We start from the raw sequence: 26,930 nt of genomic DNA, 5'->3' as shown, positions 1-26,930 counted from the left end.
TGGTCCCAACCTAAGCTAATATTAATGAGCCACATAAATGCTGGGCACTGTTGGAAATGTAACTTCCTTGGTGCTACATTAGCTCATATGTTTGGGGAGTGCCCTGTATCAAGAATTTATAGTATGAGGTGGCTCAAAAGATTAATTTTAATTTGGATGCTAAATTGGAGCTATCCCTCTTAAATGTCATTCTCATACCTGGAGATTACCTGATAACAAGGAGGAGTGGTTCCAATGTGCAGCTTTGGTCACTAAAAATATATTCTGCAAAAATGGAAACGTCAGTCCTCAGCAAATATTGATGCCTGGCTCAATTATATGACTGATCGTGCAGCTAACGAACTGACAGTCTGCACAAAGGGAATGCCCAAAAAGTTAAAAACAATTTGGTCTGACTTTTTACAGGTTGATGATTAATGTAAATTCTGAAGATATATGTCACTTCCCCTCCCCTCCCTTTATCCTAATCCTCTTTTTTATTTTGTGTGTTCGGATCAATCTGATATTTTGGTATATCTGTTGTATTTGGAATAAATGAAAATTATAAACAAAAATAATACACAACTCTCTCATTCTTCACAACAGGGAAAGAGTATAAGCATTTGCTGAAAAACCACAGAGCAGAACAGTGCTACAAAGAGAATACAGGTCTCCTGCCTTCAGTTTTTAGACTACACTGCCTACACAATAGCACTTTGTGGATCAAAACAGAACTGGGGAGAGAGAGTAGCTTTGAGATAGCTCTGTACCAACCCATAAAGGGAGTTGAAGATGAGGACCAGGGCCTTGAATTGTCCCTGGAACTGAACTGTTGTACAGTATAATTCCTGTCATATGAGTGTTACATGACCTCATTGATTTACTTCACTTAGCAGATTGTCCTGTTCATAATGAAACTGTGGTTTGCTACTCATCTTGTACATGTGACCAAAGCAGAGGAGCACATTTACCTTAATTCAGCCTCACAGTAGCAAACTCGTGGATTATTATAGCTAACTCCACATATGTGAGTAACAAGTATAGGTTCCTGTCCAACCAAAGACTGAAGATAATTATAAGTATTGATGGGAGCCAGAAACACCAAGTAGTGAAGATCTCAGTGTCTCTGACCGTTTTGAAAGTCAGAGGAGAAATATTCATTATTGAAGTTTCTTGTTGATTCCCTCTCTCATTTTTGGCTCTCCCTTCTACTCTACACCTGCCTCCAGTTGCTTTTCTTTTTTCTGATCTGTATCACTTTTCTTACCTGGGGTGAACTTGAGCCAGCTACCCTTAATCAAGAATCCTATTTCTTTCCAATCTTGAGATAGCAAGGGAACCACACTGTTTGTGCTAGAGAAGCAGATGGGCAGGTGGACTTGGGTGTTGTCAGGATATTAGTAGCACTGTCTCCCCTCACCTCACTTTCTGTCACAGAAACTACATATGTATGCTAAATAAGGAAGGTAGGTAGGCCATGGGGAGGATGAACAGCTAGCCATTACCAGCCTCGGAGCTCTCAGATAAGGAAAGGAACTGGTTTAGTAGAATCTGTCCACCCTGCTGCTTGTGAGTACCAATCAGCACTGCCTCCTGATCAACAGTGTAGAAAGGCTCACAAATGTAAATAAAATGATCACAGATATTTGGGACTTCAGCCATCACACCCTGAAGAAATAGTAAGTGCCTGAACATTTAGTTTCCTTTCCAAATCCAGGTTGCAAACCAGATTGAAAGCTGTCCAGGGTGGTTTAAAATGTATAATATTTCTAGAGTTTGCTAGCAATGATCATAAGAAGCAGAGGCAGAGTAGGACTGTAAGTGGCAAGATTGTTTGCATTGACTTTGCTAGAATTTCCATCTACCCAGTGCTATTATCTCTAGCAATAATGGTCCTAATGATCCTTCACTGGCTTTCACTAGCCATGAACAGCAAGGTCCCAATTCTAGTGCAATGGCACTGACTTCCCCCCAGTGCTTTTAGGATCTCTGCTAATCAGACTGGTCTTAGATTTAATCAGGCAAGATACACAAAATTAGCGACATTTTCCAAGATGTGCTGGGTCCTTTTCCATGAAGTAGCAAGATAGTTCTCTTCAGTGGGTGTCATTCAAGTGTGAAAGGCTGCAGAGGCTACCCAGGTTAGTGAGAACAGAGATGATTTCCTTTATTTTCTGTGAGGTAATTTTTATTTCCCAAGCATAAGCTGTCTTCTGGGTTTACTATGGGTAAAATGCCTTAAAATTACATTTTTTTAATATCTTAAATCTGACTCACTGCCAAAATTACATAGGCTCTCATGAAATTAACATAGGTCCTCATAAAATAAATGGAACTCATGATAAATACCTCCAGTATTAGTAAGTATAGAACACTATTATTCTAAATCCCCCAATACAGCTTTGTGATCTGCCTTCTTTAAAACTATGCCAGAAGTTTTCAAGTCCCACTCCCCAATTCTAATTATTTTAATTTTTGATCAAAGTTATTCTACTATTTTATTAGTAGCTTCATGTGATCATATCTCAGTATCTGTTAAAGATCAGAGAAAAAGGAATTGTACCTTATGACAATTACTTCCAGAACATCAAGTGACTAGATTTGAATATGCTATTCTTTCCTGAATCAGCAACTGATAATTTTGCCTTCTAATCTTACCTTTAAAGGCTTCCTTACTGCTCGATATAGCTGGTATATTTGTGGATATTTAGTTAGATTTTAGAAAAGATATTCACTATTCATCTTTCAGTAAAGAAGAATTAAACCTCCCTCTAGCTGTTCTGGAAGCATCATACCCAGTCATAATGCTAAGAAAACTTTACCATAGTCAGGTAGCAAGCTGGGCAGTTTCACAGAAACACATTGGGTTTGACAAACTTCCAACAAACCACAAGCAGCATTCAGTCAGAAACCTACCTAGTTTCCTGCAGCTTGTCTGGCAGGCTGCTGGGGATCCCAGGGCTTCCAGGCTTCTACAGAACTAGGCGCCGAGGCTCTATCCAGGATCTCAGTGGTTCGAGGGTCCCTGCTGCAAAGCCAGGAGACTGGGATGGGTTGCCAGGATTCTTGGTCCCAGAGCCACTTAACCTATAAACTCCCACAACTGGTGCCTGAAACTGACATGATTCTTGTCATTTTCACTGCTGTCCATTACTGACTAGCAGCAGTAAGCCTGACCCAAGTGGGATCCCGGGGAGCATATTTCATTTCAGAAACACCACGTTTCAGTTTTTCCAAAATGAACATTTTTCATCATCTCCATGTTTGCAGGAAATTTTGAAGAGAGTCTTTCAGAATAAAAACAAATTTGAAAATGTATCAAAGTGTCCTACTAAATGGAAATTCGGCGGTTCAAAGAGCTCCAGTCAGTGAGAACAATAGCCTCAAAGTAAATGAAATGGCATGTTTAATCCTGTGGGATGCCGACAATGAGACAGCACTTTGTAGGATCAGGGCTCATGTTTGCAATTAATTGGTGTGATCTAAAGAGAAATGCAATGGGGAGAAGAGTAAATCCTGGAGAAGAATGTGACGTTGCATTTCTCTGACTGTTCCAGTCTCCAGCTGCCAGTGAGGCCCAGGTTCTCCATTATCATCATGGAAGGTGCTTGACCCTTTGGGATCGGCCCATATTTAGAAGATCATATACTCAATCAGGGACTAAATTAAATCACTAGGTACTGAAATTAGGCATCTTCAAGTCCAGCATTTTCTTCCACCATGGCAAAAATTCTGTTTTTTTTTTTTTACCGGATCATAAATAGGGACTATAAGAAATAGTCTTGCTATAGACAAACACCTGTGCCATGAAACAATACCATATAGACTTTATTAATAGCTAAGGACCGTAGGGGCTCCTCAATTACATGCCAGGATGGAGAGCAGAAGGGTGTGTCACAGATCCACAGTTTTTAAACAGTCTATTGTAAGAACCCCTCCAGTGTGTCAGACCTCCTGTTCCTTCACGGTAGGCCACACCACCTTACCCACTCCTAGCCTGAGCTACTAGACTATAGCACTCCTGTTTTACACTGTGAGCTCTGCTCAATGAGTCTAACTGAGATAGACTCCTAGTTAGAGACTTGTACACTCTTCAGGGACTAATGCATCCAGACTGTAGATGCAGTGATACACAAACAGCATTTCCAAAACAGAACAGGATTTATTAGTAAATGGGAACATGGCAATGGAAATCCTTAGGTTAACAGAGAAATTAAAACATAGTCCATTCTGGTCAAGCCATAATTCAGCAGTCACGCTGTAGTGAATTCTATTTTTAGGCTCTGACTCCCTTCCTTAGTCTGTTCCCATGTGAGAGAGCCCCAAGTTTCTTTTAGAGGCCACACATTCTCTGCTGGCCATGCTCCAGGCAGGGCTATGCTGAGTTCACAATCCCACTGGCCAGAGCTTCCCACTGTTGAACATCAAAACCCTGCACCCCTTATTGATCTGGGTTGGTTTCAATCAGTTCCTTATTGACTATCCATTCCACCCAGATCAGGAGGTGACACACACATACACCTATGTCTCTTAGTCTGTCCTGAGAGCAAACAATCCTTTTCCCCTCACTGGGGAGCAATCCAAAGTATGGGGGAAACTGGGGCACAAATACGATTCATAAAAATTACTGAACATTCGCATTTTGTCACAAGGTGGAAATTAATTAATGAACACTACTTAGAGAGGAAATACAACAATAAATGTATCAGCCCCACAATAACCAGAAGCCACCATGCTTGTGCCCAAATTACAGTAACTCCTCACTTAAAGTCATCCCGGTTAACGTTGTTTCATTGTTACATTGCTGATCAATTAGGGAACATGCTCATTTAAAGTTGTGCAATGCTCCCTTATAAAGTCATTTGGCAGCCACCTGCTTTGTCCACTGCTTGCAGAGAGTGCAGTCCATTGGAGCTAGCTGGTGGGGGCTTGGAAACAGGGTGGACTGGCAGCCCCTCATCAGCTCCCCTAAGTTCCCTGTGCGGCAGCTGTCCAGCAGGCTATCAGTTGCTGGCAGTTCAGCTGTCCCTCCCCTCACTGCCATGTGCTGCTCCTGCCCTCTGCCTTGGAGCTGCTCCCGGGAGCCTCCTGCTTGCAGTGCAGGGGAGGGGGGAGGAGAGGGGAACTAATGTCAGAGTTTCCCCCTCCCCACTGCTCCTGCACCCCACTTACCCCATCTCCATGGGGGTTGGGGGGGGGGGGAGACGATACGACAGGGCTCAGGACTGAGTGAGCTTCCTGGTAGCAGCTGCTGTCAACTTGCTGATCTACCAGAGTACTTAAAGGGCCAATGCGCAACTCTCTGTCTCTCACACATGCACAGGGTGTGTGTCTCTGTCTGCCATGCTGTCTTCCCTTCCTCCATTTGTGCTGCCTTGTAGAGTGTGAGGCTACATTAACAACAATGGGTTAACCCTTGAGGGCTCAGCCAAAAGCTAGTTCACCATTTAGCAGTAAGGCATTCCCTGGGAAATATCCCATCCTCTGACTCCACCACCTCAACCAAGCTTCACAATCATCATTGCTGTGTACAGTATTAAATTGCTTAAAACTTATAGTGTGTGTGTGTGTGTGTGTGTGTGTGTATAGTCTTTTGTTTGGTGAAAAAAGTGTCCCTGGAACCTAACCTCCACCCCCCATTTACATTAATTCTTATGGGGAAACTGGATTCGCTTAACATCGTTTCGCTTAAAGTTGCATTTTTCAAGAACATAACTACAATGTTAAGTGAGGAGTTACTGTATATTCATATTATAGAAATGAACAACAAAAAAAAGCAAAGACCTATCAGAAGGAAGATTATAGAACAACTGTTCCATGTGATATGTCCCCCCCCCCATGAAGGTGCATAAAAGGTGCCGGTTACAAGTTGGATTAAATCTCTTTGGGACTGGTGTGGCAAGGGGTGGGGGTGTAAAAATACCCCTGTTCATTTAAGATGGTTGTAAGAGGAATTAAGCTCCTTTATGGAACCAGATAAACAATAGGGGCTTCAAACGAAAACACCAGCACATCTCTGCCCACATCTTCTGCGACCACTTGGGAATTTGAACTACGTGGTCAGAGACACTGTGCTGGGTATTGTTTTGAGTAGAGACATGTGCATGTGAGGAAGAGGGAGACAGAAAAGAGGCAACAGAAGGATACAGTGGAGCAGAAACCCCAGGGGACAGCCTGGGCAAGCAATGGAAGCGTGGGCCTTGGAAAAAGCTAAACACACCTTTTGGCCTGAAAGAAACTTGGAACTCTAAATAAAGAAATAGCCTCCTGTGATTTGATTCCCCTCATGTTCAAGGAAACAGGACTTTGTACATTGTTTCTAAATAAATAGAATTGCCTCACAGATACCTAACTCCAGCACCAATTTTTTCTCCTAACTAGAACAAGAGCAGGACCCCAATGTTTTGGATCACAGTTCAGGTAAAAAAGAGTAAAAATTCATTAGTCATGTTTTCAGTCAATGCACTTTGTGTCTTGATCCCCTTGGAATCACATGAGCAGCCAGTGGGTGCGAGGCTAGCATCAGTCATAATGCCATGCCATTGAGACAGAAATTCCCACATTTAACTGGTCTTGTGGCTAAGGCACTGAACTGGGACTCAAAGTTGCTGTAGTTAAGGCATGCATGAGTTGAGGGAAGTTATGCAATCTCTCTTTTCTGGCAGATGGGGAACTGAGTTACCTCAGTTCTCCATCCATACAATAAAAATACTTTTCTACGTTGTTATTGTACGTATAAATGTATTAATGTTCATGTTCATTAATGTTCAAATATGACCGTGTTGTATAAAGATCTAGATAGATTTATGGGTTTTTCACGGTCATTTCTTGTGGCTTTGGCCTACATGTGATTTTTTTTTATGGGGCGTCCACTTGACTGTTCTGCACCAAAAGTGATTCCTTAGATGATCCAATGGAAGAGTTACAAAGGCTACAGATTTTTGTCAAGTAATTATTCTCCTTTTCAAGACTTGTCATATCCCTCAAGTTAATTTTTCAGTTTTCACAAACTTCGTTAAGGGTTAATGTGCAGCCAGAACATTGCTATAGGTACGTTCATAGAAAGATCCCAAGGTGCATTGTGAATGCAGTATACTGGAGTCCCTTGTACCCAGCTCTGAAGTGCAACTACATTTCAGGCTGAAAGATGTCAGCTACTTAACAGAGCGCAGCAGTTTCAGGCAGGGATCGAGAAGGAATATCAGAGCCAATTGATGTTCTCAAATACAAAGCTGCCAGGTAAAGAATAAAAGCAGTTAACTATAGTATCTTTCAGGGCTGTGTCTCAATAATGAAAGCTCCTTGTTTTTCTTTTGCCAACTTCCCTCAAATAAGTCATCGCTTTCTTATGACCTGAGAGTTTTTTTTGGCTCCAAGATGTTCAATAAATGCATTTCATAAATCCTTCTCAACCTACATTATAGACTAATGAGAAAGATATTTCTTTTTTTTCAAGACTTCCAGCTAAGGAAACAAATGATACTGACTCATTCTAAGACTTTCCGTAACTTGTTGGTCACTTTCCTTCTTGCCCCTTTCCCCAACCCCTCCACCACCAATCTCCACTTCACTCAGTTTCTCTGAATGTCTTTCTCTGTAGTCAAAGCTCAATGAAAAGGACTCCGGATTCTACAGGTAACCCCCATAACTAAGAAACCTATATGATGCACCTGGAAAATTCCACTGAGCATGTTTAGTCATTTAAAAGTGGCATGTTTATCATGAATTACTAAGCAGTTCAGCTAATTTTATTACTAGTGAACACTCAATCACCATTTCACCACCCTCATGGGCATGCTCATTCGCTTCTATGAGAAGAAAGTGATGCCAACGTCAGAGCTTAAACTCAAATTATGAAGATGTTAGGTATTTTAGGTAAACATTTCAACAAGAGTCCTGAACAAGATGTGTAGTCCTGCTTGCCATCATAATAGCTTAATACTGTTAGCAGAGGAAACTGATTCGTTGCTTGGAAATGCTAAGCATTTTTCACTTGCCCTGGATCAATAGAAGAGCTGTAATTTTGAAGTTTTTCTTCCATTTTTGTTCTGTCTAATTTGTAACCAACAAAATTTTCTGTTCTATATTTTCTGCTTGTGCCCATCTAGATTATCTGTAATAATGAAGATTTGGTATCATGCCAACATCACCAGCTTATTTTCCTTCTGCTATTTTTTATTACATAATTAACTTTCAAGACTGTCAGTTCCTTGACATTATCCCACTAACCCTTTTGGCTTCTGTTCAGGAAAGTACTCACTTCAATACATGTCTAACTTCAAGCATGTGAGTGGGCCCATTGACACCGACCTCTTCTGTATCACCTGCATACCAACAAACAATCACAAATAAATAAAGCAGGAAAGGGAATTGGGGGCGCACAACAGTCTGGAAAAAATGGCAAAAAATCAAACTTTATTCCAGTCAAAATAAATTCCTTCACAAAGAGGAAATTCAACATAAAGGATGTCAACAGAAAGAGACAAGCAGTGGTCGGTAGAATGTAATCTGGAAGTCAGGAGGAATAGGAGGGAATATGCACAGCTAACAAGCCAAGAACCCAGAGACAAATAATCAATGACTTAAGTATGGAAGGAAGCCTGTGACAGAGTCATTTGATCGGTTTGATTGCCAGAGAATAAAAGGAGTAAACAAGGAGGGAAATGTCTTTGTATTTAGTCTTGACTTCTGCACAGATAATCATGAAGTCCAAGCACCAGCGCAGCAAGTGCGTGCCTGAGGAGGCAAGCCACGGGGGGCGGCCTGCCAGTCACTTCGGCAGCAATTCAGCATCAGGGACGCTGATGGCGCAGCACCGGTGGCCCTCCTGCAGGCATGCCACCAAACCCGCGTGACCAGCGGCCCGCCCGCAGGCGCGCCACCAAAAGCCATCTGCCTGCCTGCTTGGGGCAGCAAAAACCAGAGCAATTGGACCTATATCCTTATACATTGATAGCCTCTACAATAACTCCTTAAGAATCATAGGGTCATAGTCATCCAGTATCGGCCAATGGGTATGTCTAGACTGTTTTAAAACCTGCATCAGCAAGTCTCAGAGCTCGAGTCTACAGAATCGGGCTCATGCCAAAGCACTAAAAAACAGCCAGACCTTGTGTCTCAGGGTACTGCTCAGGGTCTGAAACCCTTCCCCCATCCCCAGGCTTTGATGCCTGAGCCCAAATGTCTACACAGCAGGTTTTAGCACCATTGTGTGAGCCCCAGGCTCTGAGACTTGCTGCCATGGGTTTTAAAATGCAATCTGGACATACCCAATGAAGAACAAGTAGTTAACTTGTTAGAACTCTCTGCTCTTCCCTCCCAGCAGGGCACCTTCTTAGGGCCAGGCAGTAGGACCTTTGATGAGGGCAGCAAATGCCTGATATACTCGGTCACAAAGCAGTGGAGTAGAGTGGAGTCCTCCCCTACCCCCCGTCCCGCCAAAAAAAATTACACAGCACCAGAAGCCTAGGTAAAAAGGTATGTCTAACTCATGATAACAGACAAAAAGTTTGGAGGAACTGGATGAAAGGTAAAGTCCACAGTAATTTTTCAAGTAATTCTTCCTCTTCTGCAACTGGAAATAGTAAATGCCTTGACTGTTCTTTTTTAGGCTTCACCTTCTTGGTGTGACTATGTGGGAAAGCTTTTGTTTTTTTTTAAGAGATGGAAAAGAAATGGGAAAGTAGCACTTATATCAGATGCTCATGAAGAGGAGGAGGAAAAGGGATTAATTTTTCTTGAAAACATAATTCCAACTTGGCTAGTCCATTTTCTACCACATGTCAGTGGTAAAAGCTTTTTGTTCTAATGTGGAATCTGACATCAAAAGTACTTCATTAAAGCCAAAGAACAGGGCAATGGAAATGTCTTTGACCCAGACCAATGAACTGCTTTCATAACTTTTCTTTTGGTCTCTAGTAACAGCTACACATGAGTGGAATGTATGAAGAAAGAGGGAATGTCATTCCGAGCCTGATCAAACATTTATCTAATCCAAGAATGAATATTACACAGTCTTACAGGACTCCAAGGACCTGTATTATGGACCAATTGCTTATCCATATCCACTATAAACCAAATAAAATATTTGAATTAGGTCATAAGACAGGGTACAGGTACCATCACCTTTACTGGTATCTTTTATTCCACAGCAAGTAGTAAAGGGATTTAATCATCTCTTGGTTTGCTCTGCTGTCAATTAGAACTTCATCTTTCAAAAGACTCTTCTTGATCCAGATTTTGACCCTGAATATTGTTTGGAGACAGCAAGATGAAAGAAAGCTGTTAAATATCCATTAAATATCTCGGAGATGCCACCATCACAGCTAATTCTCTCGCTAGCTTCAGCAGATGTCAATAAGTGAATGGGACATGGAGACTGTTCTTTTCATATAATAAAAATTAAGCAGTATTAACACAGATGTAAAAACAGAAAGCACTGGAACAAACTAATAAAGAGCAATGAGCTAAGAGCCAGGACTGGATGGGATTCATCCAAGAGCTCTGACAGAACTCAATGTTTAAATGGCTGAGATGCTTACAAAAAATGTACTAGGTCTCATTTAAGTCAGCTACTATGCTAGAGAACTGAAGTGTCGCAAAAAAGGGTAAAAGTGCTGGAATGATCCTGGGAATTTCAAATCAATTAACCCTACTTTGGTACCAATTAACAGAATGAATTGTTAACAGAGTTATAGAACACTTACAATACTTCTTTAATGTTCCAGGTGCCATGCAGACACCTGCAGGGCTTGTCTACACTTTACAGTGGTGGAACCTGTGCCACTGTAGCACTTAGTGAGGACGTTACCTACATCGACAGGAGAGCTCCTCCCAACAGTGTAGGTACTCCACCTCCCCAAGAGGCAGTAGCTATGTCAACCTCCTGTCAACATAGTGATGTCTACACCTGGAGTTAGGTCAGTATAACTGCATTGCTTTTCCAGGGGTGATTTTCCACACCCCTGTGAGATGCAGTTATATTGACTTAAGCTTGTAGGGTAGACCAGGGCACAATGTCACTGCCCCTAAGCCACAAAGCATTCCATCTAAATAGAAGTCAAAAGATGGGCAATTAGAAAGCCTTCTGACATGATATATGAGGGGCATATAAAGTAGAGGCATATAAAATACTGAATTACTGAGAAAATGTAAGTCATGCACTCCTGTTCACAGTTTCTCAATAAAAGAAAGGGTCATTCAATGACATTAAAAAGGCAACACATTTAAATCTGATAAAAATGTATATACTGCATAATTAACCTGTGGATATCACTGTCATAAGAGGCCAAGACTGGCAGCGAACTTGGGGATTTTTCCTCTCTCTCTCTGCAGCATGTGGGTTGCTTGCCAGGATTATCTGGCTATATCTCACTTAATTATTTCCCTGTCATTGTGGGGGCCTCAGGCACTGCTGCACCTTGGTTCCTCCTATTGTCTGCCTGTAGCACATAGTAGTCTAGTCTCCTGTGGGTTGTAAACTTTGGTCTAATTTTGGTTGTTGGGTGCAGTGTGAGGGTGCCGGATGCTACCAGGCCTGTGATACAGGAGATCAGACTAGATGATCTGGTGGTCTTTTCTGGCCTTAAACTCCATGACAGGGGTCAGCAACCTTTCAGAAGTGGTGTGCCGAGTTTTCATTTATTCCCTCTGATTAAAGGTTTCGGGTGCCAGTAATACATTTTAACGTTTTTAGAAGGTCTCTTTCTACAAGTCTATAATATATAACTAAACTATTGTTGTATGTAAAGTAAATAAGGTTTTTTTAAATGTTTAAGAAGCTTCATTTAAAATTAAATTAAAATGCAGACCCCCCCGGACCAGTGGCCAGGACCCAGGCAGTGTGAGTGCCACAGAAAATCAGCTTGTGTGCCGTCTTTGGCACACATGCCATAGGTTGCCTCCCCTGCTCTATGACTCTAAAAGGATTAAAAATAAGATTAGAGAGTCATGTGAATAATGATGGCATCTACAATTATATTTTACAAGATAAAAATATATATAAGGGTTATTAAATCTTTATGTTTCAGGGCATAAAACAACCACTAATGTTATGAAAAAATTTCCCTTGGGGCAGGTTACTGGAATTCTTGAGTCTTCTCTTGAAGTATCTGGTACTTGCTCTCACAACATAGAACAGGGTTGAGTCACATAGGCAACAACTCCGTGGATGCTGGAGCACCCCCAGGGAAAAATTGGTGGGTGCTCAGCACCCACCGGAAGCTCCCCATCCCCCCGCCCAGCTCACATCCGCCTCCACCTCCTCCCCTGAGCATGCCGCGTACCGGCTTTTTCCCCCTAGCTCCCAGTGCTTGTGCCGTGAAACAGCTGTTTGACATGGCTGGGAGGGAGGAGGGGGAATGTGGCACGCTCAGGGAAGAGGCGGGGCTGGGGCAGGGATTTGGGGAAGGGGTTGGAATGGGAGCGGGGCAGGGGCGGGAAAAGGGTGGAGTCGGGGCGGGGGGCGCGAGCACCCACCAGCGCCAGGGAAAGTTGGCACCTATGTTGAGACATGTCAATGGGGCAATATTGGTAGAAATTTGATCAGTTACTGACCATAGAGAACCCATTCTTTGATGAGTTGAAAACTTAAATTTTGAAGCTGTTAATTCAACTCTTTCACAGGAAAGAAATACGTTTAAAACATTTTTCTAAAAATTACTTATAAAAAGGACTCTGACATCAATTTGCTGAACTGTTACGTTTTCTGAAAATAAGCCTGTTTTATATAAAGGGCCAAAATAAAAAGTATTAGTATGCATATTGGTTAAGCATCTCACCATACACTGTACATATGGAAATCAGAGCTTTTACATATGCTAGAATTTAAATGCATAAAATGCTGCAAAAAAAATCCAAGTTTAGAGTTTGGGATTCAAGAGTATTTTTTCGTGAAGCTCCCAGTGACCTGAAATAAGGAACAGCTAAAACCAAACAAAATGCACCAAAATGCTCTTTGTGGGTCATTGTTTATTTACGAACTCAGACCCCCAATTCTACAACTGACTTCATTCAGGTACAAGGTTCCAGCCAAGGTCTCCACTGAGCTCTGTATGGGCTTGGTCATAAAACTGCTTTTCCTTTATCCAGTTCAAATTTAAAGAGGTGTGGAATGGGGATGGAGGTGGTGTAGAGGAATATTGCAAATTTAAGACCTCATCCTGTAATCCTTGCACGTTCTACTGAAGTCCATGGGAGCTTTGGGAGTCAAGGAATGCAGCATCAGATGAGTGATAACAGATCTGTAACTTGATTTGGGAAAAAAAGGATGCAATATTCTGTTCTATTTAGGTTCTTATACTGCACCCATCATCCTAGCACTTGAGTGGCTTCAAAAAATTTCTTCAATGGACTACTCAAGGTAGACGGTACCACTCAGTGTGAGCATGCGAGATAGAATCTTTCCCAGAATTATCAATGTAGTTATTTTCAAATCAACTCCCAGTAGTGGCTTATCACACACAGCAATAATTCCGACCCTTTAGGTTAACATCTTAATGTCCCAGCTTAAATACAAAGTTAAGTGTTTAGGCTAGAAAAGTGTTCTCTGTCAAGATTTAAATCTATGTTTTGCTATAAAGGATCAAAGTTATTCTTAACATTTAGTTTAAGATGTTTACTGTTGACTCAGGGTTGAATTCAAGGGTTTGTTCCAATTTCATTAACATGTATACAATTCACATTCAAATGGACTTTATAATTTTCAGTCTCAGAATGCATATTACAGGTCACATTGACAGTTTGGCTAATTTATATTGGAATTGTACACTTGGCTATGAAATAATACATCAGGAAATAGTAAAAAAATGGAGACTGTAAAAATACCAAAATTATGGGTAAGATGTTCTCAGTTACAACAGTGTAAATTTAGAGTTATTCCATTGCCTTCTTAGTAGGAAAGGCCTTGGCCATTAATGAATGATGATGTAGGAGCTGCCAAAGGGGCGGCTACATGTCCTACAAGTGTGCAATGACTCCAGTCTCAGAACTGAGCCAAGGAGTGGAACCAAAGACAAAGGCCTTGGCCGCAAACCCATGAAAAGGGGTTCTTAGAGGCCTCGCAATGTTCCTATTCCTGGAGTTCTCTAAGAAGGTGGAAAATACTGGAAGCTCTTTCACATTGCTCTTGTAAGTGAAGATATTTCAGCAAAAGGTCAGAATAAAAAAGTCTCCTTTTCAGACCTGTCCCAGTCTCACTTGGTTTGGTCCACCAATAGACACTCCTTTCTTTAACCCCAGAAATAAATAGTGGGGCAGCATCTCTCTTCTCTGCAGATTAGCAGTTCTCAGTCTGTAGAAAATCTCTCCTCCACTTTTAGTGTTTCAAGAGAAATTTTCCAGCAGTAGCATCAGGTATGCTATCCCTAAGTACATGAATGACATCCATAGTAATGTTGTGAGAATTCTCACACAGGCATTTCTGCTTTTGTATTACAGTGCTGCTGCTCTTGCAATATTCGAGCGGCTTGTTCTATCTAGAGATCAAAGATGTCCTCATGTGGCCAAGGTGGCTTCATCTCAGAGAACAAGTGATAATGTTTTTTTTAAAAGGGACTATCCTCCAGATGTGACTTTGTAGTGGTCTCCTTGAACAATGTTAAGGCTTGAATCAGGGTAGCAACAGGAAAGGGTCAAGGTGCCACAGGACTACACAAGTTATTACATCATTTAAATCCTTTCCTTTCTTTGCTAGGAATGCCTAAAATGCCTGGTAAAAATCAGGTTGTATGTTGGAACTAGAAGTCTGATTTGCTTTCCCCACATCAACAGCATCCATGGTAGAATTTCTTGCATACATGCTGCAGGTCCAGTGTCTCATAGGTATCACACAGCTCTGGGCACAGCTAACAAGATTTCCAGGGACCTTCATTCTTTCCAAGACACTCACAATATGGACTGCTTCCTCAGTTTAGGAGATAGCAGCTAATTTAGGTAATCCTCCCAACAGGATGGCCCCAAATCTCCATTATTGCACCAATCCACTAGGAGGTTGACTGCACCTTGATTTGAGGTCCAGAAGTCAATGTTTAAATGGTCACTATATCTCAGTCAAGCCCAAACAACTGACCGCAGCAGTGCCATTCCTCCATTAGGCAGGATGTCAGGAGCCCAGTAATTTGTAGGTTGGGGCAGTATTGATCTGATGTGTGGAATTACCTGTATCCACAGAAAGTGTGACACAGTCACAGCTGAGTTGAGATAGATTCCAACCATACAAGTTTATTCTTAAATTAGAAAGCGAGTCTTCCCTTGCATGGACTTACTCACTGACTTCCATGGGAGCAGGCCCAGGCCCCTTATGATATATCTACACAGCCCGCAGCAGCAAGCATCCTGGGTTGACAGACTTGGGCATGGAGGGCTCAAGCTAGTACTCTAAAAATAGGTGTGTAAACATTGCTCTGATGCTGCAGCTCAGTCTGGGATTTGGGCTCCAAAGTCCACCCCTCTCCTTAGGGGTTGTACCTTATGTACAACAGTATGACTTTGTTCAGAATGTGGAAAATCCATTTGTGTGTTTCATACACATTAAAGGCCTAAATTCAACTTTCAAAATACATACTTCTTCCAGGAGAGTATGAATTGTATACCAAAGGGCAGATTTTGACTCTTCAGTGGATTGTGCTAAACAAAAATAAAACTTTCAGATTACATTCAACCAAAGTATTGAAATACACGTTGTAGTAATTTATTATTTCTATAGTGCCATAGGCTTGTAAGGTAAACTTAAAATAAAAAGAGAAGTACCTTATCTAGGGAGCTTAAAATCCAAGGTCCCAACGTAACAAATGACATTAGCACGTTTAAAAGCTTTGCTGGATTGGAATGTAAATTAGGACAAGAAGGGATATCAAACACAATGATAAGAGTTGAATGATATGGTAAGGATGAGGTTTACATGAGGTTATGTTTCTATTTTTGTAGTTACATTACAAGATTGAATTTGTTCCCTCAGACATGAATGGTGGATGGAGGTTAGTATTGGAAAACTAACTGAAAGTAGTAACAATTGAGGGGGGATTGGAAGGAGAAGAATGAGGTTGCAGTATGCACAATCTTCTTCTATGCATTAGAGGGCAGCACACGAGAATGTGAGAGTTCATTTGCAAAAGGACACAACCATGAGAATGTTGAGATGCATTAAATTGGCAGAGCCAAGAAGGTACACATGGGAGAAAGTTGAGACGCCTTCTAAACAAGGAACAAAGAATCAACATTAACTGGTTTCTACAAGTTTCTGCTGTGTTCTATCTCAATATACTGTTTAGACAGGTGTTGACATTCTTTACAGTTCAGTAGTGCAAATCCTGACTTGGTTGATTTCACTTACTGAAAGGTCAGCAATTTCCAGAAAATAGTGTGAAGGAGAACACGTACTATGTAAAGTTGGGGGCAGTGGGTGCGAATGAAAGGATAATGGGGCTCAGCTGGACATAATTGTAATACCAAAAATAAAATAAAATAAAAAACAGAAGAATTAAGTATTGGAATCATTAAACAAAAAAGTTAAAGTGGAAACTTTAGTACAACTTTGCCAAAAGCAACCAGAAAATACTCCCTTAAAAAGTGTTCACTACACTATAAAACATTTAAAATATGGAAAGAAAAATAAGGTTGTGTGATTTCAGGTCTTGATTTTTTTTGTTTTCTCTCTCTCTTTTTTTTTTTTTTTCTTTTAAGAAAAAGTAAATTGCCTTGGTACAGAAAAAAAAAAAAAAAATCTTTGGCTTCCATTTGCTGGCTGGCTTGAATCACCAAGGAGTAATCATCCAAACATTAGCAGGCTTCCAGACAATAACATACTTTTATAATACACACACATATATACACAAGTATTGTTAACTAATTTGTGAAAAATGTAGGGATGCCTACAAGCTCTTACTAGAATTGGTTATTTAGAGTAGAGACTCTTTTTTAACACTACCATCCCCATGTCAATATCTATATCCCTTGATCTAAGCCCTACTGAACACTTTTTCTGCAGAAAATGCCATAACAATTGTAATTCCGCAATACAACACAACACAGTACAGGAAAGTTGGAAAGAAGGCATCACAACTTTTTGATGTTTAAAACTGACAGATGGCAGCATAAGATTTTGGCAGGGTCCTGAAAGAAATCATGGAAATAAACTTATTTTTTGGATAACTAACATATTATTACGGTTGTGCATGAAATACCTAGCCCTCCCACATAAACAGAAACGACTCAAAGCAAGTAAGCATGCCAGACGAAGGAACACTTTCAGATATGAAGACCAAATTGCTATAATAAAATATTAAGGACTTGTTAGTGTCAGTTGCAAAAGAAAAAAAGATCCAACTATGGGGAGAAAATAGGATTTCCTTAACATGAGATCTCAAATGGTACAGGATCTAGGGAAAAAAAAGAATTCACAGGAGACCACCAAAATGTGAGGGCATTGGAGAGAAGATAGAATGTGCAGTACAGAAACTGTATTGTGTTGCGTTTAAAAAGCAAATGCAGGTATTAGCTTACCTGAAGATCTCCCAAAACACACTGAAAGGGAAACCATGAATTCAGAAAGGCAGTATGTTGTAAATTAAATTGATTATGGAAACAAACATAGTAAAGGTTTATTTCACTTCAGATTAAAATATTTAAGTTACCTTAATTGTACTTAGATATTAATTTCTCTCTATTGCTGGCACTGCAGGGTAAATAATATGTATCTCTGATACAGTGCCTTTTATCAGTCGATCTCAAAGCAACACACCACAGGAATTATCCTCTCCTCCCTTCGATATAAGATTGAAGTACCTTGACATGAAACTGTGAGGAAGTTTCTTTGCTACTGTCCATACTACAGTGCAGTATACTGTGAATCAGAAAGCTGAAGATTTCAGTTACTAATGCTGTCTGTGTGACATCTTTAGTATGTAAAATTATCTTGTTATCCTGGGGTCAGTTGAATCAAAAACAGAAAAAGTATGAAATATTAAGACGTCATTCGGATAACATTATTTGACATTCAATTACTTCTCTGACCATAATCACACTAATAGATCTGCAAAACTGGCAGCAAGGAATAAGTCATGAGAACAAATGCCAAATACAGAAAATGTCTTCACCTTCAGATAAATTTGATTTGCATGAACAGGAAACTAATTTTTAAAAAGCTAGAAGCAAAAGAGCTTTAGCATAGAGATTACAGAAAGCTACCATGACAGAAAACCAGTAAGAAGTTGTTATTGGCTCAGGCTTATTGTTTTCCATACAAGAAATCCATAAGATTATTGTTCAAAAACATCAAGCAATACACCCTTTACTTACAGTACTGCAATCTGGAAATATGCTGATTTACTCAACTACATAATAAACAGAGATGGGGAAAACACCAAAAACAAACAAAATAAGAGAGGGTTGGAGCATGGCTCCAAACCATCCAACTCTGAGTAACCCAGTTAACCCCTTGATGACTGTTTTACTATGCATGATACCAACAACAGAGGAAAGCACAAGGCTCTTAAAATATATTGGCTACTTCATGTATTGGATGGTTCAGAGGACTGGTAATGCCTCAAGTCCTTCTCTTACTGATTGAAATCAATCACAAGTCAGTAATGACTGAAAACCATTACCATCTTCTGGTTGATAGATGGTTTACATACAAATATTTTGGTGGTGTCAATCCACTTCTCTGTTTTAATGATGCATTTACTTATGACATGTTATTCAGACATTAGGTATTTGTGCGTGCTGTATGGAATTCAAGACAGAGCATGGTCTCTTCTGAACCAGACAGATAGAATTCTAGCTGTATACAAGCCCATTTGTTATTTTTTATACGCACCTCCTATTTAGAATGCACTGTGATTCCATATAATCATGATAAGGGGACAAATATCAATATCATTGACACACCCTCCCTGCATTAAGTGCCTTCTAGTACACCATCCCCAAAAAGAAGGGCCAAAGGCAGAATGAGGCATAGGAGACTGAAATACTACCACTCTCATGAACAGTGTTAGATGCTTTATGTCCAGGAATGTTGGCAGATCACTCTATCTAGATACTTTTATGGTTCCCATCACCACAGTATTTGGCATTAATATTATTTAACATTGATTTATCCTTACAGACACTTCTGCAAGGCAGAGAAATGGAGGTTACTGGCCTGTAACAGGAGATCCTTCGAGATGTGTGGTCCCTAACTGAATTCCACACGTGCATACCATGCAGCTGAGATCACAGATTTCTAGCAAGTAGGGTCCATTGGTTCGCACCTGCACAGTTGTCCTTTTGAGCTGAACTAAGGATATAAAGGGCGGTGCAGACTGATGTCTGTGCAGTTCCTCTCCTACACAAATCAGAAAAATCCAAATCAAATGGGGGAAGTAGGGCAGATAATGGAATAGAGATAGGGACCACACATCTTGAAGAACTTCCCCTTAAAGATCAGTAACCTCCATTTTTTCTTCAAGTGCTGGATCCTATGTGCATTCCACACCTGGGTGATTGATAAGCAGTATTTAAGCAGGAGAGGATGAGAAAAAGCACTGGGTATAGATGCTTGTAATACTTCAGTCCCAACAGCTGCATCTGAAGAGAAGGCTTGAACTAACACTTAATACTTCATGAATGCATGGATGGAGCTCCAGGTAGCTGCTCTACAGATGTCCAGTATAGGCACCTCTTGAAGAGATGCTGATGAGGTTGCTTGTTCTCTAGTGGAATGGACTCTCGCACCATGCACGAGAGGAATACGTGCCTATTGGCAACACAGAACGATGCAGTCACAGATCTACTTAGGCATTATTTGCTCAGACTCTCTTTCTCCTCAGGACCATTCTGCTGTATACTCCTGTGGGAATTCTGCTCCACTGCACAATTTTGCATAAAATTATGGTTTTGCACATAGAATTTCCTTTCCCCCCAGAAATGGGCTGCAGTGCTGCTAGCTGCCACTAGGGGCCACTGGAGCCAATGGAGCCCAAGTTGCACATAGAAGACGCTGTTGAGGGGAGAGGGAGGGAACTAGAGGGATCCTGGCAACTGCAGTTTCCAGCATGCCCGGAGGGAGGGAGACGGTGATGTAGGGTGACCAGATGTCCCGATTTTGGGGTCTTTTTCTTATATAGGCTCCTATAACCCCCCCACCTCCTGTCTGGTCACCCTACAGTGGTGTGCAGGAAACTCCATGCAAGCCTGATTCCAAGCATCAGGCTGTTTCTCCCTCTGAATCCCTGGGCTCTGCGGGGGAGGGGAGTTGGTGTTTGGGCTGGAGGTGACCCATGGCTGGGCTTTGGGGGGAGGGGGGTTGGGTGTATTATCTGGAGGGGCCCCATAGCTGGGCTCTGTGGGGGAGGGTTTGTGGGTGTCTGGTCTCCCGGCTAGACTCGGGGTGGGGACAGCAGGGGCAGAGAAACAGGAACTGGGTTGTCATAGGGGTTTCTTTAACTCTCTACTCCTGGGGAAATGTTGTGTGTGTCTGTATTGTTACAGACATACCTGCTACAGGTATTTTGAAATAAATTATCAAACTAATTTACACTGGTGTGATTACGTAGTGTTATTTTGACAAATGAAATTTGCAGAGTTTTAACTTTTTGGCACAGAATGTCCGCAAGAATAGCTGTATCAACAAATAACCTTTGTGATTTTCTAAGCAGTTTTGTCTTTTGCAGGTAGGACATCAGAGTTCATCTGACTCCAGAGAGTGAAGTCTCCTCTACTCATTGGATACATTACGTTTTGGAAAGAATGCCGGTAAGTGGATATGTTGATTTATGTGAAACTCAGAGATTACTTTTGGGACAGTAGGTGAAGACAAGGGAAAACCTTCTTCTTACACTATTTTTTATAAGACAGGTCAGCCACAAGTACTCCCAGCTCACTCACCCTTCTGGCTCATGTGATGGCAACTAGAAAGGCTACCTTGATGGAAAGCTTGTTAATAGAACATGTGGCCAGTGGTTCAAATGGTGGTCTGGTAAGTTCCAATAGTACAAGGTTGAGGTCCCATTGTGGTGCAGTTTTCAGCACCAGTGGAAAGGTCCTAACTCGATCTTTCAGATATCTAATTGTTCTTGGGTAAGTAAAAATGGAGTAGCCCTAGGCCAGAGGATGAAAGGTACTCATTGCTGATAGTCCTTCTAGCAGCAAACTAATGGCAACCCCTGCAGTTTTCAGGACTGGAAATTCTCGGATAGCAGGGATACCTGCAGATTCTGGATAACTGATTATGTTGCACCCAGCAAGAGAAATGCCTCCATTTAACTGGATAACATTTTTTGGTGGAGTTTTTCCTACTTTGATTGAGAATAGACTGAACAGCCGCTGTGCATGAATGTGCTAGATCTGATGCCCACCCAAATACCAGGCCATGAAATAAAGGGGGCTGTGGTGGGATGTTTAACCTTGCCATTCTCCTTAGTTAGTAGATCTGGAAAGAGTTGCATGCTGATGGAAGGATAGCTTGACATTCACAGAAGTAATGCACATTGGAAAACATAATCCCAACTATACATATAAAATTATGGGGTCTGAATTAGCTGTTACCACTCAAGAAAGAGATCTTGGAGTAACGTGGATAGTTCTTTGAAAACATCCACTCAATATGAAGAGGCAGTCAAAAAAGCTGACCGAATGTTGGGAATCATTCGGAAAGGAATAGATAATAAAACAGAAAATACCATAGTGCCTCCAGATAAATCCATGGTATCCCCATATCTTGAATACAGTGTATAGATCTGCCCCCCACCCCATCTCAAAAAAGATATATTGGAATAGGAAAAGGTACAGAGAAGGGCAACAACAACAAATCTATACAATCAGGACTGGTGTGGAGAAAGTAAATAAGGAAGTGTTATTTACTCCTTCTCATAAAACAAGAACTAGGGGTCACAAAAAGAAATTAATAGGCAGCAGGTTTAAAAGAAACAAAAGGAAGTATTTCTTCATACAATGCAAAGTCAACCTGTAGAACTCTTTGCCAGAGGATGTTGTGAAGGCCTGGACTATAAGGGTTCAAAAAAGAACTAGAAAAGTTCATGGAGGATAGGTCCCTCAGTGGCTATTAGGCAGAATGGGCAGGGATAGGGTCCCTAGCCTGTTTGCCAGAAGTTGGGACTGAGCGACAGGGGATGGATCACTTGATGTTGTTCTGTTCATTCCCTCTGAAACACCTGGCATTGGCCATTGTCAGAAGACAGAATACTGGTCTAGATGGACCATTGATCTGACCCAGTATGTCCGTTCTTTTGTTCTGATGAAGGTCCAGAAATCAGAATGGTCTGTGCCAGTTGGGTCTTATGAAATTAATTTGATCTTTGTTGTAACAAATTTTCTGCAGAACATACAGTAAGAAAGGAATGGAAGGAAAGCCCATCTGAGATGGTCTGTCCATGATAACAGAAAGACATCACCCCTGAAGCCATGGCCCAGAGCTGCCCTGGAGAATTAGAGGGTGAACTTTTTGTTTGTTTGGGATGCAAAATCTCATCATTCCCCACTATCTGAAGAACTTGTTTAGGATGGAATTATGTATGTTCCACTCGTGAGCTGTGGAGAAGTAACTGCTGCAACTGTTCACTAGAGAATTCTAAGAACCTAGTAGATATGTATCAGAGAAAATTTTCTCTGGTTTCTGGTGCACCAGTTCCATAAATTGACTGCTTTTAAATAGAGAGGAAGGGATTTTGATCCACCTCTTTTATGTAAAAAAAAAAAAAAAAAAAAAAAAAAAAAAACAGTTGTCATTATGTCTGAGAACTGGGAAGCAGCAAGTATTGCAGGCTAAATGGACTGCTCTCAGCTATAGTAGGTTGAAATGTATTCCAGCCTCCCAAGGAAACCAAATGCCTTCCATGGTGTGGTTGTCTGGGTGGGCTCCCTATCCAATTAGGGATGTCTCTGTGGCAATTGTCACATTAGGTGTGAATTGTCAACCAGGTGAGAGAAGCTATGACATTGGTAGGGATTGTTAGCCTGGTGTTTATGTGGTTTCTGTCTGTTAAGTATAAGAACTGGAAGCAGGTCAGTAGGCAATGTAGGTGGCCTAGTAGGAAAAGGCAGGCTTTGACAATGACCTGAAAAGTGACTTGTCTTATCAAATTATTCATGGTCTGGAATGGGGTAGTAAGAAGGAACTGGAGAGGTATCAGTCCACACCGCCGTAGTTCAGAGCATGAGAACAGCACAGGCATGGGCCAACAGACAATATCCACTAGAAATTTCCAATCTCAGGTGCATGGTGGACATGCATACTCATATATGGAATATGCATAGGGACCAGCACTAAAAGCAGCAGTTATATTTTACCCACGTTACATGCGGGGAAACAGACAAAAATATTATTGGTAAGTGAACTGCCAGATGTCACATGGAAAGACTATGGCAAAAGTTATCAGCTGAACCCCAAAATCTAGTCCAATGCCTTTGTGACGGGGTCCCCCCAGGTGCCACCTGGAACTGGGGTATCACTGAGTTCTCTGACCCACCAGCCTGGGCTCCCTCTCTCACTGTGCTGCTGTGACAAGCTGCAGACCCGCTTCTGGTCCTACACCTCCACCAGCATTCACATAGGTAAGGACACACCCAGCTGTAGTTACATGCAGGCTCTCTGACTAGCCACTGCATGAACCAACAGTAGAAAGACTAAAGCCAACATAACTCTCAGCTCCCAGGCACACACCCCTTCTGGAGCATAAACCCAACATTATACCATCTTGCGCTACACAGGAAACTGTACAGCATAAGCTCATAGAGTGTGTCCCCCCTCGGTGTGGAGAGGAATATGCAGCAGTCTTTGCCCCTTGAGCTATGATTTCCCATGCACTTCACTCCTACTCACTGGTTTAGATAAGCAAAAGCAAGTTTATTAATTAACAAAGATAGATTTTAAGTGATTATAAGTGATAGCAAACAGATCAAAGCAGATTACCTAGTAAATAAACAAAAATGCAATCTAAATCTAAGATACTAGAAAGATAGGATATGAATTAGCAAATTCTCACCCTGGCTGATGATACAAGCAGGCTGCAGATTCTTAAGGGACAAGCTGCACTTGCTTTACAGCTTGGAATCCCCAGGTCTTTCATACACAGGCTAGAAATCCCTTTAGCCTGAGTCCAGCACTCCCCCCAATTCAGTCTTTGTTCCTCAGGTGTTTCCAGGAGTCTTCCTGTGTGGGGAGGGAAGAACAACAGATGATGTCACTCCCTGCCTTATATAGCTTTAGCATATGGTGGGAACCTTTTGTTTCAAAACTTGGTTCCCAGATGGGTTTGTGGAAAAATACTGACATCACAAGATGGAGCCCAGAGACATGTGGTCTAGTCACATGCCCTTGCAGTGTTATAACATCCATTGCTTACAGGCTAGCCAAAACACCCACAGGAAGGTTAAGCTATTCCACAATCCATTGTCTTTGCTGATGGGCCATCAGCCCTATCTAGTTTCTTAATTTTTGTACCTGCCAGGCTGGCTGTAGGTTTTTTCCAGAGTAAGCCCATTTGAAATACATATCCCTAGTCAACATTCATAACTTCAGATACAAAAATGATAAATGCATACAAATAGGATAATCATATTCAGCAAATCATAACTTTTCCAGTGACACCTCACATGACCCATCTTGTACAAAATGCATCATAATTATATCATAATAATGACTGTGAAGAATATGGGGTGCAGTGTCACAACCTTAACTCCACAATAACCCTCCTCTCTTTCTGTGTCCCTTCTGTGGAAAAATAGGAGACTTCCATCTCCATGGTTGTCAAGCCAATAACTTACAAGCCACGTGTTTTTAAGATGTGAGTATCTTAAGATTCTTCTTCATAAGAAAAAGCACATGCTGGTCTGAGCGAGGATGAAACATACGTCCATCTCAAAGGAAAAGCTTTGCCCTTGAAATGTCATTCTATGGCGCATTACTGAGTTTAGTCCTAATGGGCTTTGTCCTTCGGGCTTGCCATGTCCATTTATGTTCTATCCTTTGAATGCGCACTACTAGTCCCATAGGACTGTTTTAGCCTCACTGTTTCATGTTTTATTGCTTTAAAATCCCTGTTGACTTGAAGGCTTACATGTTCCTGTTTTACATTTACATTTTTGGCACAGCTTTTATAACAAAGATACTGAGCACGTTTAACTGTATAACAGGTTTTCTACATTTATTACTCATGAAAATAGTTACCTATTAGAATGACAAGCAATAGAAAGAGATTTTCCTACTTTTCTCTGGATTCTCTGTATAAAAATAAAGCTTAAAAAAGCATAAGCAGGTTTGAGTCTTCATTTTCCTGTAATACATTAATGGCAGGAATTAAGAGTGCTGAATTTAATCTCAACACATGTGTTTTTAAGCAATCAGGAATGGTTTATTTCAAACTAGTGGACAAATGTTCAATAGTTGCAGTGCTAAGGATGAATATTCTTTGTTTTTCTTGGGTTTAAAATCCTTAGTCTACAGTATAATTTATAGTTGCTTTAAGAAACTTTTAAGACACTTGGAAATTACTATCAATGGCTGGCCAATTCTATGATGGATGGTTAACCTTTTTGCTATTAAGGGGGTGGGCGGGGGGTGAGCAAGAGAGACTGGGGGCATTATGCCAGTCTTTTATACTTTTTATCCTCATTGAAGTACTCATGGTATCCTACCCTCTGACTTTATATCACATTTCCCTCCCTCTGGCTTCTTTTCATCAAGACTGTCCTTTAGCCAAAAGGTCTGCATGGGACATAGACCCCTTAAAGGCCAATAATTTTACTAACTCAACCAAGATTCCCACAGAGCAACACAAGATGTTTCCCTTTCTAGTGGTTAAGTAGAGTTTTCTTCATTCTTTCCATTCGTCTTTCTTTTCTTCTCCCAGGTTCATACCGTTGCCTCCTACGCACATGCACTCTCCATTCTCTCTCATACACTCCTACCCTCAGAATGAAGACAGGCCTCATCATGAGCTTGGACATGTTAATCATTCCCCCAATCCCCCGGCCCTACTTCATGTACAGATAACTTTCAAATGTGAGCAAGTTGGATTGGCTGCCCACTCATGCCAACTCAGTCACACAGGCCTAAGGTTTGCTCTTGCTTGTCAAGAAGTTCATTGTTTACTGCTCATACAACATATGGTTCTCCACAGCAAGTAGCGTGCATTCCCATTGAGCTAACACACCTAGGAAGAGAGTAACACTGAAAATGACTATACAATTGGCACATCCTTACTCAAATCAGCTTGGATGACAAAATATTTTGTTTCCTGATTTTAAACTTATTAGCACTGCATTGAGCTAGCACAGCTATGAGAGACTGAACTAGAGAGTCTACTGTGGCTTGTACAGAAACAAAATATTAAGTTCCAACTTCAAAATCTTTACTTAGAGTTGTACAGAGATCTGTGCTTCATTTGCACCTTAACTACATTTATTAATTGGGTACATTTTACTGGTGGTGATGCATGAGCTAGAAAGAACACCATTTGTCCCTTCAATTTCATTCAATTACATTTCCAAGGTCACCTCTTAATTTTTAAAAGTATTATGTACTTGTCAATATAGCAAATTTGATCAGGAAATTATTGTGACAAAAATATGGACCCTCGCAATACTGTTTTATTGTAATTTCTCAGAGCAAAACTGATAAAGATGGCCATAACTTCAACAAAGGCCTGTGGTTGTCCCCATATCACCTTAGATGTTCTCATTTTTGTATACATCTTATTCTACCTTAAGCCTTCCTGTTCCACACTGGTAGACTACACATTGTAGATGATAACACTCCATAATGAGGAAAAATCAGTTACAATATTGAGAAAACATTCCATTCCCAAACCTTTACTTCACTTCTGGAGACTAAATCAGTTTCCATCCTGAAAGAGTAACCAATTAGTAGGAGCTATAGTTTGGTCCAAAAATATACAAAATTATGCTTTGATAGCTAAAACAAGTGGTGCCTTAAATATGAATCTTGCAATACATTA

General features: G+C 41.0%; 1 long non-coding RNA gene across 1 annotated transcript in view; it reads right to left on the bottom strand.

Moving 5' to 3' along the window:
• The window catches only part of LOC128831066 (uncharacterized), a 351,765-nt gene that overhangs the window by 227,765 nt on the left and 97,070 nt on the right, over window positions 1–26,930 (bottom strand). Inside the window, exon 2 of the long non-coding RNA XR_008443735.1 lies at window positions 23,958–24,124. This is a non-coding gene — a long non-coding RNA (uncharacterized LOC128831066). The remainder of the gene's footprint in view (window positions 1–23,957; window positions 24,125–26,930) is intronic.

Source organism: Malaclemys terrapin, chromosome 2 (assembly GCF_027887155.1).
Source record: "Malaclemys terrapin pileata isolate rMalTer1 chromosome 2, rMalTer1.hap1, whole genome shotgun sequence".
NCBI classification, from domain to species: domain Eukaryota; kingdom Metazoa; phylum Chordata; order Testudines; family Emydidae; genus Malaclemys; species Malaclemys terrapin.
This window is presented reverse-complemented; position numbering and strand designations above follow the sequence as displayed.